We start from the raw sequence: 12,891 nt of genomic DNA on the forward strand, positions 1-12,891 counted from the left end.
CACTTTCCATCTGTAGAGACCTATAAAAACCGTAACCTAGTCATAATTATTACCTTAAAACCTCTTCAAACTAACTCTTAACCTTCGCCAGACTGGATTTTGTCCCCACATGTAAAAATGTAATCAAACTTTTCCCTCTGTAATAACAGCTAGTTCATGGTCACTGTATGCATGTGCAATTACTAGGTGAGAGCAGACATGCATGCAGTGCGTGTGTGTGTGTCCTACATATATTTGTGTTTCTGTGTGTGTCCCTGTGTGCACAGGCAGTCATGTCAGTACAAGTGATGAGCTAACAGGCAGCTCAAAGAATGACAGGTGACCACTCTACAAAGATAGAGATGTCAAGCTCAACTGGGTGATCGGGAGGTGGAGGGGTGGGGTGGGGAAAGGCAGGAAGCCTGGAGTGATGAGTACATCGCTGCAGCCCCTGTCACTTCCCATTAGCAGCCCATACACACAAACACACTGGCTGTGATTGTAATTAATTCATTAGGCTGGTTTGGAGAGTGTGTTTGTAAGTGTTTGTGGGTCTTTGCAAATGGCAGTACACGTAGCAGCATAGAGCCACACAAGTGTGCATGAACATGTGTGTGTGTGTGTGTGTGTGTGTGTGTGTGTGTGTGTGTGTGTGTGTGTGTGTGTGTGTGTGTGTGTGTGTGTGTGTGTGTGTGTGTGTGTGTGTGTGTGTGTGTGTGTGTGTGTGTGTGTGTGTGTGTGTGTGTGTGTGTGTGTGTGAGGGACATGAGAGTCTTTGTAAAGAATGAGAGCTGACAGAGTCTGTGATGGCTTGCTGGGGGTTAAACCAATGGGATGCTGCTGCACACACTGTGACACCATTATCCCTCTGTATGTCCTGTCATGCCCATTTATGTGTCTTGGATTATTGACTGTTCAGTTCCAAAACATCCACTGAGCAGTTACCAAAAAGAGCAGGTAGTTTAGTGAGGCTTTGGTTGAAAACTCAGTCACTGATTTTTTTTTTTTTTTATCTTACAAGTACAATTACATTTTTACAGCCTGATGTTTTACTGTTATTATTGTGTTGTTAGCAAGTATTCAGACAAAATCCAGCCCTGCCGCTGTGCTGCTGGGGGCAAGCTGCTTCAACAAGCAGTGAGACATCCAATCCAGGAAGTCCAGTCTGAGTGGGAGACTCAAGAGTTCGTAGGGGTGATTGGACAGCTTAATGTGATGCTGCATGAGATATAACTCATCACTGCTGCAGTCATGTTATCTTTTTTTAACAATAGTAAGGCAAATAGTAGAAATTAATTTTTGTAAATTCATATTGTGGGGCAATTCGCTCTCAAAATGTTCAACTTGTTGTTAGCATGATCTCCATTTCCACGGCAATACCTGGGGTGTGACTAACTACAGGAAAACAATCAGTCGTGTCAGTAGAAGCGAATGTAATGTAGGCAATGTTTACCCCCCCAGGACGTAGTCCGACCCTTAGTAACGACGTAGCAACAGAGACGAGATCTAGTCCACTTTATAGCTTTCTAGAGATTGATTCGCAAACTGAATAAATCCAGCACAGAAATACAAAACTGCTAAGCTTGCTCCATCATGTTGTCATGAAGATATCCGCTGAAAAAAGATATCGATGGAGTCATGTATTTTTAAGACTTTAGCACCGTGTCGTGTTAAAACATAACCGCTCAAACTAGCTGCCATTAGGATTTTAAATGCGCGACTATCTGTGGTGTTATGATACGGGTGCTCTGAGCAACAAATAAGGACCAAAAGAGACCCGATTTCGACACATTTAATATGCCTATAACAATATAATATTTCAAATTATATGAAATTCAATTCCAATTATATATTCCCACTGACAATTTGCTTCTCAGTTGCAGGAGAACACAATATATGTTTAATGGACGCAGCATGTTTACAGAAGGGGATCTAACTATCAATCATGTCGTCAGTGAAAGAGGGGGTATTCTTGCGCAAGGGGATGTTGTCTGTCAGAACAAAGCATTAAATAATAATCAGTCATTCAGTCCAGAATGCGCAACCATACCTTCATGAACACATTCAAGCAGCTCTCTGCAAGCATTTACCTGACTGAAGAGTCCCTGAATGACATTAAATCCAAACTGACCCTTTGAACACATTTAAAGTGTGAAAAATCACATGGATTTTTTTTTTTTTACGTGTTTAAAGTTCGGGAACCACTTGGTGGTTGTGTGCATCTTTGCAAATGATGTTGTTTTCATCGTGGTGGCTGGAGAGTTGTTTTTGTTTTGCTCCTGCGTCGCTGTTATTTTTGTTTGTGCCATAGGAGGCACTGAAAAGATTTGTCAAGGGACTACATTGTTTTTGAGCTCTGCAGGCCTCAACAGACCCCCAAACAGAGATACGGACTAAATGCTAGATGTTTTACCACTCTACTGTACAGCAATTTAAATGTATTTTTACATAAACATTTTGAGTATACAGCTAAATCATCTATCCATAAAGGTTGACAGATAATGCTTAAATTGAAATCACAAACAGAACAAACAAATTCAACAGTCTGATGCACACAAAGGTGACATCCCTGTTTTCGAAGGATGGCAGAAACAATATGATATCACGGACGAGTGTCGCTCCAGAACAAAACAAAACCTCTGTGTCAGATCCAGGTCTGCCCAGAAACCTGTGGGTGGTGCTTCACGAGTGAGGCCCACTAATCTGAGAGCGGGCTCTGACCCAGATCTCACTGAGTGGGAACCACCCCGACCATCTGTGGGTCTCCACACCCTCCTGGCACCTCACACCTCAAACACACACACACACACACACACACACACACACACACACACACACACACACACACACACACACACACACACACACACACACACACACACACACACACACACACACACACACACTCACTCACTCACTCACACACACACATATACAATAACACTATTCTTTCTACAAGGAGAAAAAGCAAAAGATGAGAGACAAGGAAGAAGATAGAGCAACTTCAGGCGAAAGACAGATGTGAGCATGTGAGAAAAGGAAGAGAAAAACAGCTTTAAAAAAAAAATCCCATATCTCTGTGGTCAGTTTAACAGAAGGTCATTATTATATATGCACCTGCTTAATGACATAGATGGCACGGACTGACTTTAAATACCATTTTCTGGCTCTTTTTTTTTCTCTGGCAGAGAGCTGTAGGTCTGGAAGGCGGCATTGCAGGGCAGGCAGGCGGCACGGTCGAGTCGACCTTCTGCGGTGGCTGGGTGGGAGGGCAGGAGGACACCCTGCGCCCCAGCCCTGGCCTGCCGAGAGGCCATCTGGACGGGGAAAACACACGCAGGGTACCTGGCCAGACCTGGAGCTCGACTCTGACTCACCAATCGCACACTTACACACCGACACATGTATATTCACATACAGCACGTGTCGTATGATTAGGAATAGACACATGGCTGCCTGTGTATACATGGCTCATGCACACACCGGAATGTAAATGAGGATGCTGACATGTCCAGTTGCAGAACATCCACAGTAGTCGAACAGGGATGTATATCTGTGGGTGAGTATGACACACAAAATGCTACATTATGTGTATAATCAAGACTACATCAGTAGACTATATCCAGCTTGAAACTCCCACTCAAACCCACACATGCTTTCCACACAGCACTCGTCAGTCTATGGTGATGTTAACGTTAAGCCCCTCTGATTCTGCCTGCCAATGAGTGTTTTACATTTGGTTAAAACAGATTCTGCCTGTGTTGCTTTGGAGAGTGCTACATTTGGTTAAAAGCCATTATTATGGTAATGTGAGGGTGCTTGAGATAATGGCAAGATGAGAGCAGCTCGACTGCCTCTGACATAACAACCCTACTCTATCTATCTCTTCAGCTTCTTCTCTCCGGCTGCCTCTCTCTACGTACTGTATTGTGCCCCCCCCCCCCTCCCAGTCTCTATACCTCGCAGTTTCTCTCCCTGACTCACCTCGCTTGCTATCCGCAAAGCTGTGTTGTTTTTTTTTTTTAACTGCTTGCAGCATGGCTATTTTGTCATTAAAATCAAACATTATTGTATGACAGCTTTTGCTGTGGCCACATTTCAACTGTCTCATACGTTGCCATATATTTCCGATGAAATTGATGGTATCCGTCTTCAAACTGTTGCTGTTAAGCCTAGGAGGTACCTGTGACATGACGAGCTCTGAGAGTTTGTCCCTGACAGAATCACTACTGGTAGCAGAAAACAGAGGATCGGGAAGAGGAAATGACCGTGCGAGCTACTGGCAAGGAATTTTTCAGGTCACTAGCATTGAAAAATCAGGAGGCAATGGTGATGATGACAGAAGAGGGACGGGAAGAAATGGAGTAAGAAAGTCAAAGAGAGAATGAGGGAGTGAAGAGCAGAAAGACAAAAAGGGAGATTGAGAGCGGTGTAATGCCATGCACATCGAATTTCCCTTAATATGATTTTGTGTTCTGTGTCTATTCAAGTCAGCCCTGATTTGGTTGTGTGTATAATCGCATCAGAGCAGGGATTTGCTCTGGCTTTTTCACTGCTGTTGTGTTGTTTTTTCCCTCTTATTGGAGTTGGCATCAGCCTTCATGACATAAATCCCCTCTGATAAATTAAAAATGATTGATTCAGAGTCAAAGATGGAAACTGCAATGCAGGGAGTGTGTGTGTGTGTGTGTGTGTGTGTGTGTGTGTGTGTGTGTGTGTGTGTGTGTGTGTGTGTGTGTGTGTGTGTGTGTGTGTGTGTGTGTGTGTGTGTGTGTGTGTGTGTGTGTGTGCACGTGTGTGTCGCCATGTGCCATACAAGTGCATGGTTTGAGTGCATGCATGTGCACGAGTGCTGCATGGCACTGCTCAGTTCATGCGAGCGTGTAAGTGCTGTCGCTGGAGACGCTGTGCGAGTACAGTATGCATGTACATTTGTGGGTAATGCAAGACGAAGGGAGGGCTTACGACATTGGATTCCTGACACTTTTAAAGAATGTGAGAAGATGGCAGATATCCGATGTGTGAACCTCAAAGCCATCAGCGTGCATTTAATGCTCGAAGCTGCAGATCTTGCCAACATCAACTAAAAGCGTGAAATTCTGGACCAAAAAGTGTGAAAATCCACCAAGAACACGGAGTGAGCTGTGAATACCTACATTAACTCCATTACATACATTTATAAACTGACATACAAAGTGTAGGCTTAATTAAGTGAGCACATATAAGTATACTTTGTTTTACATTCACTTACTCCACCTAAAACAGATAAATGCACTTTTTCACACACACACACACACACACACACACACACACACACACACACACACACACACACACACACACACACTCGTTGTGGGCTCTGGCTCTCCCAATTAAGCAGAGTGTTGTGGAGCATCGGTGTCGGGGGATTCTGCTTTCTTCTCCTCTGTCAGGACCCATCACAAAGGCTCCTCATTAGTGTCAACCTCAGCTGTGCCACCACTTTCTCCTTCCCTCTTCCTCTCTGCCTCTCCCCTATCTCTTTGACTTTTCCTCTTTCTCTCGCTACATCTCTATCTCCCCGTCTTCCTCCTATTTGACTTATTCACATTTGTATTGATTGCTGAATACCTTTCCCGAAAGCCGCCACTCATGGCCCCCTCATGTCACTCGTGCTGTGTCCGGCGTCGTCCCGCCTGCCTCTCAGCCTCACTCTAGTGAATCCCATCACTCGGCGGAGCTGCCGGCGCTCCCACGATATCAACAGCAAACAGGTGTGTTTTGACGCCGCTTTAATGACGATGAGTGAGGAGACGTTTCCACAAACAGAAAAGCCAAGTCTGATCATTAGATGCACAGAAAAGATGGAAGGAAAGTTGATTTGTGACTTCATATGCAGTATCATAGACACATAATGATGTTAATGATAAACTTGCTGCGAACACAGCGGCGGCAGAAACATGTAAACAAGGCAACAGGGGAGTTGGCGTGGAAGCGCGGAGTTCAGAGATCACTAGATGCACGCAGAGGACGAGATGTGGAGGAAAGGCAGCGAGATAAAACAGATGATTGTTCTTTGTTTGTTGTTGCGTTTTTTTCCCCTGAGCAACAGTTCCCTCTACCCCTTTACCCCCTACCGTTACCCTGCTCTTCCATCCCTTTATCATCCCTGTAGTCCGTGTCTATCTTTTAATCCCCTTCTCTCCTTCTGTCTGAGTGTGTGTGTGTGTGTGTGTGTGTGTGTGTGTGTGTGTGTGTGTGTGTGTGTGTGTGTGTGTGTGTGTGTGTGTGTGTGTGTGTGTGTGTGTGTGTGTGTGTGTGTGTGTGTGTGTCTCATTTCAATCTATAATTAAGAAATTGAGCTTTGATATCAAGGAAGGGTTATGGGTGCCATATTGGGATGAAGCATAAGATCTTCCACTCACCAAGTTCCGCTCCCCAAGTCCCATTTTGAACCTCCCCATCGCTGCCTCTGCCTCGCTCTCTTTTCTGCACAATCTGGTATCAAAGACATGATAATTAGGCTGAACAGAAGTTCATCTGGCTCCTATTATTTCTCTTTAATTAATAGTGTATAATAATGACATAGAGTTACTCCAGTGCACTTTGTGACTCATTGTGTGTGTGTGTGTGTGTGTGTGTGTGTGTGTGTGTGTGTGTGTGTGTGTGTGTGTGTGTGTGTGTGTGTGTGTGTGTGTGTGTGTGTGTGTGTGTGTGTGTGTGTGTGTGTGTGTGTGTGTGTGTGTGTGTGTGTGTGTGTGTGTGTGTGTAAGAGAGAGTGTGAACTCGTGCCTGTGCATGAATATCTTTTAGAGCACACATAACTTTAAACCCTGAGATGCCGCGCAGATAAAAGGCGCCAAGTGTCAAAAGCTCGCAAACTTTTCTCTCCTTTCTCCTTGCCATCTACCTCTCCTCTCTCCTCTCTCCTCTTCCTCTCTCCTCTTCCTCTTCCTCTTCCTCTCCTCTCCTCTCCTCTCCCTCCTGTTCAGCATGCCTCTCTTCACAGCATTTGTGGAGACCTAATGAGGACATTTCTGTCACGCTCCTCAATCACAGGCACAGCTGCCAGCCCCAGCCAGCTATAAGTCCCAGGTATCTAAGGCTTCCCCCCCCCCACACACACCCTCCCCACACCGCAGCCCCCCAGATGAAAAACAACAAATAAATAAATAAACAAATAAAAGCACATTAAATGCAGTGCAACGATGTGAAGAAGAAGAAGAAGAGGGGGGAGTATAAGAGAGAAGACTTAAAAGGAGACACAGTGGGAACAGAGCAGGGCTGAATTCACTAATCTCCGAGGAGGCATAAAGTGAACATGCCAACCACCTTCGGCTCCAAGGAAAAATTCCATTGGTTTGGTGATAAATAGGATTTAAGTTAGGGTGACAGCTCTTCTGTATGTATGCGTGTGCATGTGTGCTTGAATGTAAGTGCGCGTCTGTGTGTGGTTTTGTGTGCCTAAGCGCATTCAACTGATACGCAGCAATGGGCATCCTTCCAGCGAGCCCCGGATGCTTTGCTCTGCGCTCGTTGTGACTTATCTCTCAGAAACAAAGATGGATGTGTCAGTGCGCTTATTAAAACATGCTTTTAGCCCTGGCCGCCACTCTTCAGGAGGAAATCGCTTTCTGGCGGAGATTGACAGAACAGAAAAGAGAAAACAACATCCTCATTTAGGCCCAACATCTCGGACATGATTGCTCGCTTTAAGCTGGGTGTTCCTATTGAGGTTTTTTAATTGTTGTTTGCTTCTTTTGCTCATAGTTCCATATTCACCAGCCGGGCGGCGATGGTGGGAATCTTTAATTACCTTCAATACTTGTCCCCTTATTTCAAACAATTGCATGATTAAATGGGCGCTCTGCCTCATGTACTGTATATGCTTTTTCCTTTCAGTGTCCTTAAAAAAAAAAAAAAACACACAGTTAAGTCAATGTTGTTTTTCTGTTGGTTGGCTTGTTTGTTAAACTGTTGAGCTTTTATTTTTAAAGCCACAGTGCACAAACCAACAAAGACGGCACTTGTACGGTGGCAGAGTGGCAGCCGGATTTTTTGAACACACCCTGCTCAGATTCAATCCAGCTTCGCCTCTATCACATTATCGCACAGACATGATGGTGTCAGCTTACAGAGGAAATGAAAAGATTGCTGTTGACAAATCAACGCTGACAAGAGTAGCTGAAGAGATCCCTCCAGCTTCACACAGGATTAGCTGTATGCCGTCTTAAAGACAAACACAGTGGCCCATGTGTTGCTATTTCCATCAGAGATGAAAACAAAGGCAGGGGGTGAGGGGGGTGGGGGGCGGGGAAGCTTGTCTGAAGGCTTGGCGAGGTGATGGGCTTTCTTCATTCAGTATTAGCAGATTAGACGTGTTTTATGAGCCAATCACTGCGGATGATGCGCTGGTGTGTACACAGCAGGACAAAAAAGAGGGTTTGGTTCACTTATAGATTTATAATTAAAGACGGAAAACAATATGAAATGGGAAATGTTGTCATCTGCTGAGATGTAGCTTTACGGCAGAGCATCTGCTTCAGCTCCATCTTCAGAGGAGGCTGTCAGGTGAATTGATGTTTTCTGTACGTTTGATCTTAAACGGATACTTTATTCATGAACTGCTAAGCTAAACTGCCATTTGCACACATACAGCTGTCAGTCCTGTCCTCAGCATTCACATGCTACGTTCAAAAAGAAAACTAGAAAAAAAAAAATCTCAATCTTTTGTTTCACCAAAGTATATTCCACTCTATAAGATGGCAGTTGCCCGCTAGCTACGATAAAGCTACACTTTCAGTCATGCGACAGTAATTCTTTGCTTTCCTTCTTCCCTGTTTACTGATTTCCTTCTGATGTCTTGCCAGAGTAATCGAGGTAATCTCTGGGAGGAGAAGAGAGGAAAGGAGAGAAGATGAGGAGTGTGGAGAATAGGCAGAGAGGGTCTGCCAGCACATGAGATCAGAGCTTATATAAGTGCAGCTAAAACTCCTGAAATTCACCTCTTGCACACACTCTTGGGCCACCGACAACCGGGGGCTTCCATTTGGTGCTCAGGTTTCTGTGCCTAATTAAATGCAAAGCTGTCTCATAGGAGTCTATGGAGCTCCTGAAAACAGCCTTCCCTGATCGCGCACAAAAAGCCTGATGTGCAAAATTGAATCTTTTCCATCCCCAGTCATTCCATTATCAACTCATATCTACCTGATTTTGCAAAAGCAGAAACAAGATAAATCCACACAAGGCTGATCAGTTGATCTTCGAGTGGTCGAAGTCCAGTCAACCACAGCTTGTAATGAATCAACCAAAAAACAAAAAAGTCAGTCACGGCTCTCGAAACAGTGGACATAGACCACAATCAATAAATCCAGCAATCATTCCAACATTATTTGTTTGTACAGGCTAGTGCAATTCAAAATGTCTAACAGATGACTGACAAGCTGCTAATAACACAGTTCCAAATATAAAGAGTAAAACAATGAGATTTAATGTACACAAAAAATTAAAATGATGCATGATGAAAAATGAAAACATAATAAGGAAACCAATGAAATCAATAAGACAATAAAAGCTTCTTTTTACATTGTTATAATCTTAGAGTAATTTTAAAATCATGACTGCATCAGAACGGAGCTCATTTGGCATTTCATTTCACTGAAAGAAAATATGTTGCCGTCTTTTAGATGTTGAAATTAAAAGTCAATTATAAATTTGTGAAAAATGTATCATTGAAAACATATGTAAATGTTCCTGTATATGCATCTGGATAACTGAGCAGACAAAAAGGCTCTGGAGACAGAAGCTGCACACGGAACACTGCAGGGTTCATTTCAAAGCACGCTTTTCAGGTCAAAGGCTTTGCCCACAAGGAGGCGCTGGTCCGGAGCTGAGATTGACAGTAACATGACCGGTATGCTGGATCAGTCTTGACAGGACCACAGGTGCACTTTTATACACACTCTGTCACTCACTCACATGTCTCTGTACTCCTATCCTCATGAGGACCTTTGTTTTGATACCTTCACCCTCTAACCTGAAACACAGAAATAACCTAAATCATCCTTTTCTTCACACTAAAACTAAGCACTTTAGTTGAATAATCGAGGGATGACTTCACTTAACAGCAATGTTCTCTGTCTGAATATCTAAAATTCCTCTCCAAAATAGAAGTACACTAAAACACACATGCACACACGCACACACAGCTCCATCAGGTCGCCATCATTATCAGCTCATAATCAATTGTGTCAGCCGTTAATGTGGGTCTGAGTTTACGAGAGGTCGAGCTGTGGTGGGTGCAGCTTGCTGCCTATGATAGAAACGCCTCTGTCTGCTTCCTGCCATGTCCGGAGGGGACAGCCTCTACCAGCCAGCCTGTCCCGTGCCCTCATGTGCCACCCTGCCTAGTCGTGTGGACATCTGCCATTCTGACTGGTGTCAGCGGCCGTTGTCTCTCTTTGGGTAACGGCTTCTGACACTCCTGCACCCCCGGGGCACCACGCTGCGCTGAGTGGTGGGCATCTCATTTGTGGAGCGCATCTACAAACCAGCAGACACATTGACCTATTCTTCTGGCTTTAGCATCAATGTCAGACTGCGGCCCGCCGCTTGTTCACTCCAAACACCTCCAGATAGACCCTGATACCAGATTACCCCTTCAGTGGGAAACATCAAAGAGACAAATAAGCATGCCGTTGAACACGCCTATCAGGGGAGTGGTGGAGTTAACCCTTTCAGCGGAGCACCTCTGGGATAACTTCAAACACTTAACGATGCCATGGGCAGAAACAGCTACTGATTACCACAGCAACTGCCTACAGTGGTTGCTATAGAGACAGCTCAGGATCCAAAGAAAGTCTAAACAGCAAGTCTGGCCTGCTCAGGCTGATGCAGTTCTGGTCTTATAAACTTTCACAGAAGTGCTATCAGCAGAAGTTTCTACTAAACTTTTGAGGCAGTGGAAAATATTGTGGGAAGCATATGCACATCAGCACATCAGGCTCCTACAGGCCTGTATTAAATGACTCTACTGTTGACCAACAAAAGTATGGATCCTTTGTGTGCTATATATCCTAGATATTTTGTTATATAAGTGTTAGCTTGGGGGCAGCTTGCTCTCCTGTCTGTCTGCCAGTCCTGCTTTCATACTCACCCCTAGCGCATGTTTTCTATCAAACGACATAGCGTGCTTCTATTTCTGTGCATGCCGCTGTGAAGACGTGGTTTTAATGCTTCTGTGCTCTGAAGCGATCCCTTAGTGTAAACACACAGAAAGATGGGGGAAATATATTAGAGTTGCGTCGGTCATCTTGTGCCGCTCAACACAAAACTGTGGCAGTCGAGAGACTGAAAGGAGCATTGTGTCACTGAATATCCCCACTGGTTTCAAGACTATCAAGCCTGAGCATGTAGCCTCTATATTAGATCATTGTATACATATTATTAGAGAGAAGGGGCCAAGGTGTGTTTGTACGAGTCCCAGGAATGGCAAGTTATGATTACCTATGGTGGGATAATTCTCAGCTTCATAAAGATAGTGGGTGCAGAGCAACATCCTGACGTGTGTTAAGTGTGTGCATATTTATTTCTTGTGAGTGTGTAAGCCTGCATGTATGGATCAGTGTGTGTGTGTGTGTGTGTGTGTGTGTGTGTGTGTGTGTGTGTGTGTGTGTGTGTGTGTGTGTGTGTGTGTGTGTGTGTGTGTGTGTGTGTGTGTGTGTGTGTGTGTGTGTGTGTGTGTGTGAGAGAGAGAGAGAGAGAGAGAGAGAGAGAGAAAGAGTGAGGAGGGCATCACCACAACAAAATATCCATTTAGAGGTAATACAGCCGTTCTTTCTAAAGGTGAGAAAGAAGGAAGGAGGCAGAAGAGAATGAGGAGAGAGATGAGAGGACGTGTGGACTTAAAAGCCTCTGGGCCTTTAAGAGATTACTGCCTTATTGCTTTGAGACTGTCCAATCTGACATCAGCTGTGTAGTTCTAAGAACAGCTGACCCCACACACACACACACATACATACACACACACACACACACAAACACACTGACACTCAGCAATAAAGATAAAAACTCACAACTCAGTGAAAACAGGCATAAAACAATGACGCACAGGGTAATGGCTAAAAGAAACAAAGCAGGATCTTTGATAACCGAAGAAAAGTTAGTGATATTACTCTTTGTTGTGAGGTATGTGTGAACTGTGGCTCTCAGTGTGGGGTAGGGTCCGTATGAAAAAGAAAGCTGGCAGGAAGGTGGAAGAAAATAGAAAAGAAAGTGACGGACAAAGGAGAGCGGGAGGTGGGTGGATAGGCTGGGATGGTGGAGAAAAGGTCTTTCCTCAGACTACCGTAGAGTTCGGAAACCTCCATTCAAGACCAGAGGGTGGGAGGCCAGCGTGGGAGAGACCGAGGAAAACCCATGAAAGAAACAGAGTTGAAGGAGCACAAGATGAGGGGACTGATGTCGAAAGAAAAGTGAAAGATTGTGTAGGTGGGACAGAAGTAAAAAAAATCCAGCAGAGAGGACAACAGGCCCAGGAAGGGGGCGTGGAGAGTGAGCTGAAGAGACAGAGAGGGAGATAGGTAGTCCCGTACATCGCCCCCTCAGCCCAGCGACAGTTTCATGAGGAGAGAGGAGAGCCTGGATGCTGGTAGCCACCCACAGAGCAACAGTAACCAGGGGAGCCCTGCTTCTGCCTGCCTAACTCCCACTCTACATCCAGTAACAGCCAGTACCTTTCCACCCACCACTCTCTACTTACAGGCTCTACTTATTACCTCACCCACACACACACACATCACACTCTGTATCACTCCACACACGGGCAGACGGCTGATTAGTCAATAATGGTGAGAATGAATTGAGAAACAAATGGTGTGAATACTGTAATATGACAGCGAGGTGTACAGCTCCTCTACGGAGTTTCCTTACAGA

This window comes from Brachyistius frenatus, unplaced genomic scaffold, assembly GCF_029030835.1.
Source record: "Brachyistius frenatus isolate BFR_SWC_R1_liver_20210118 unplaced genomic scaffold, ASM2903083v1 Contig_22, whole genome shotgun sequence".
NCBI classification, from domain to species: domain Eukaryota; kingdom Metazoa; phylum Chordata; class Actinopteri; family Embiotocidae; genus Brachyistius; species Brachyistius frenatus.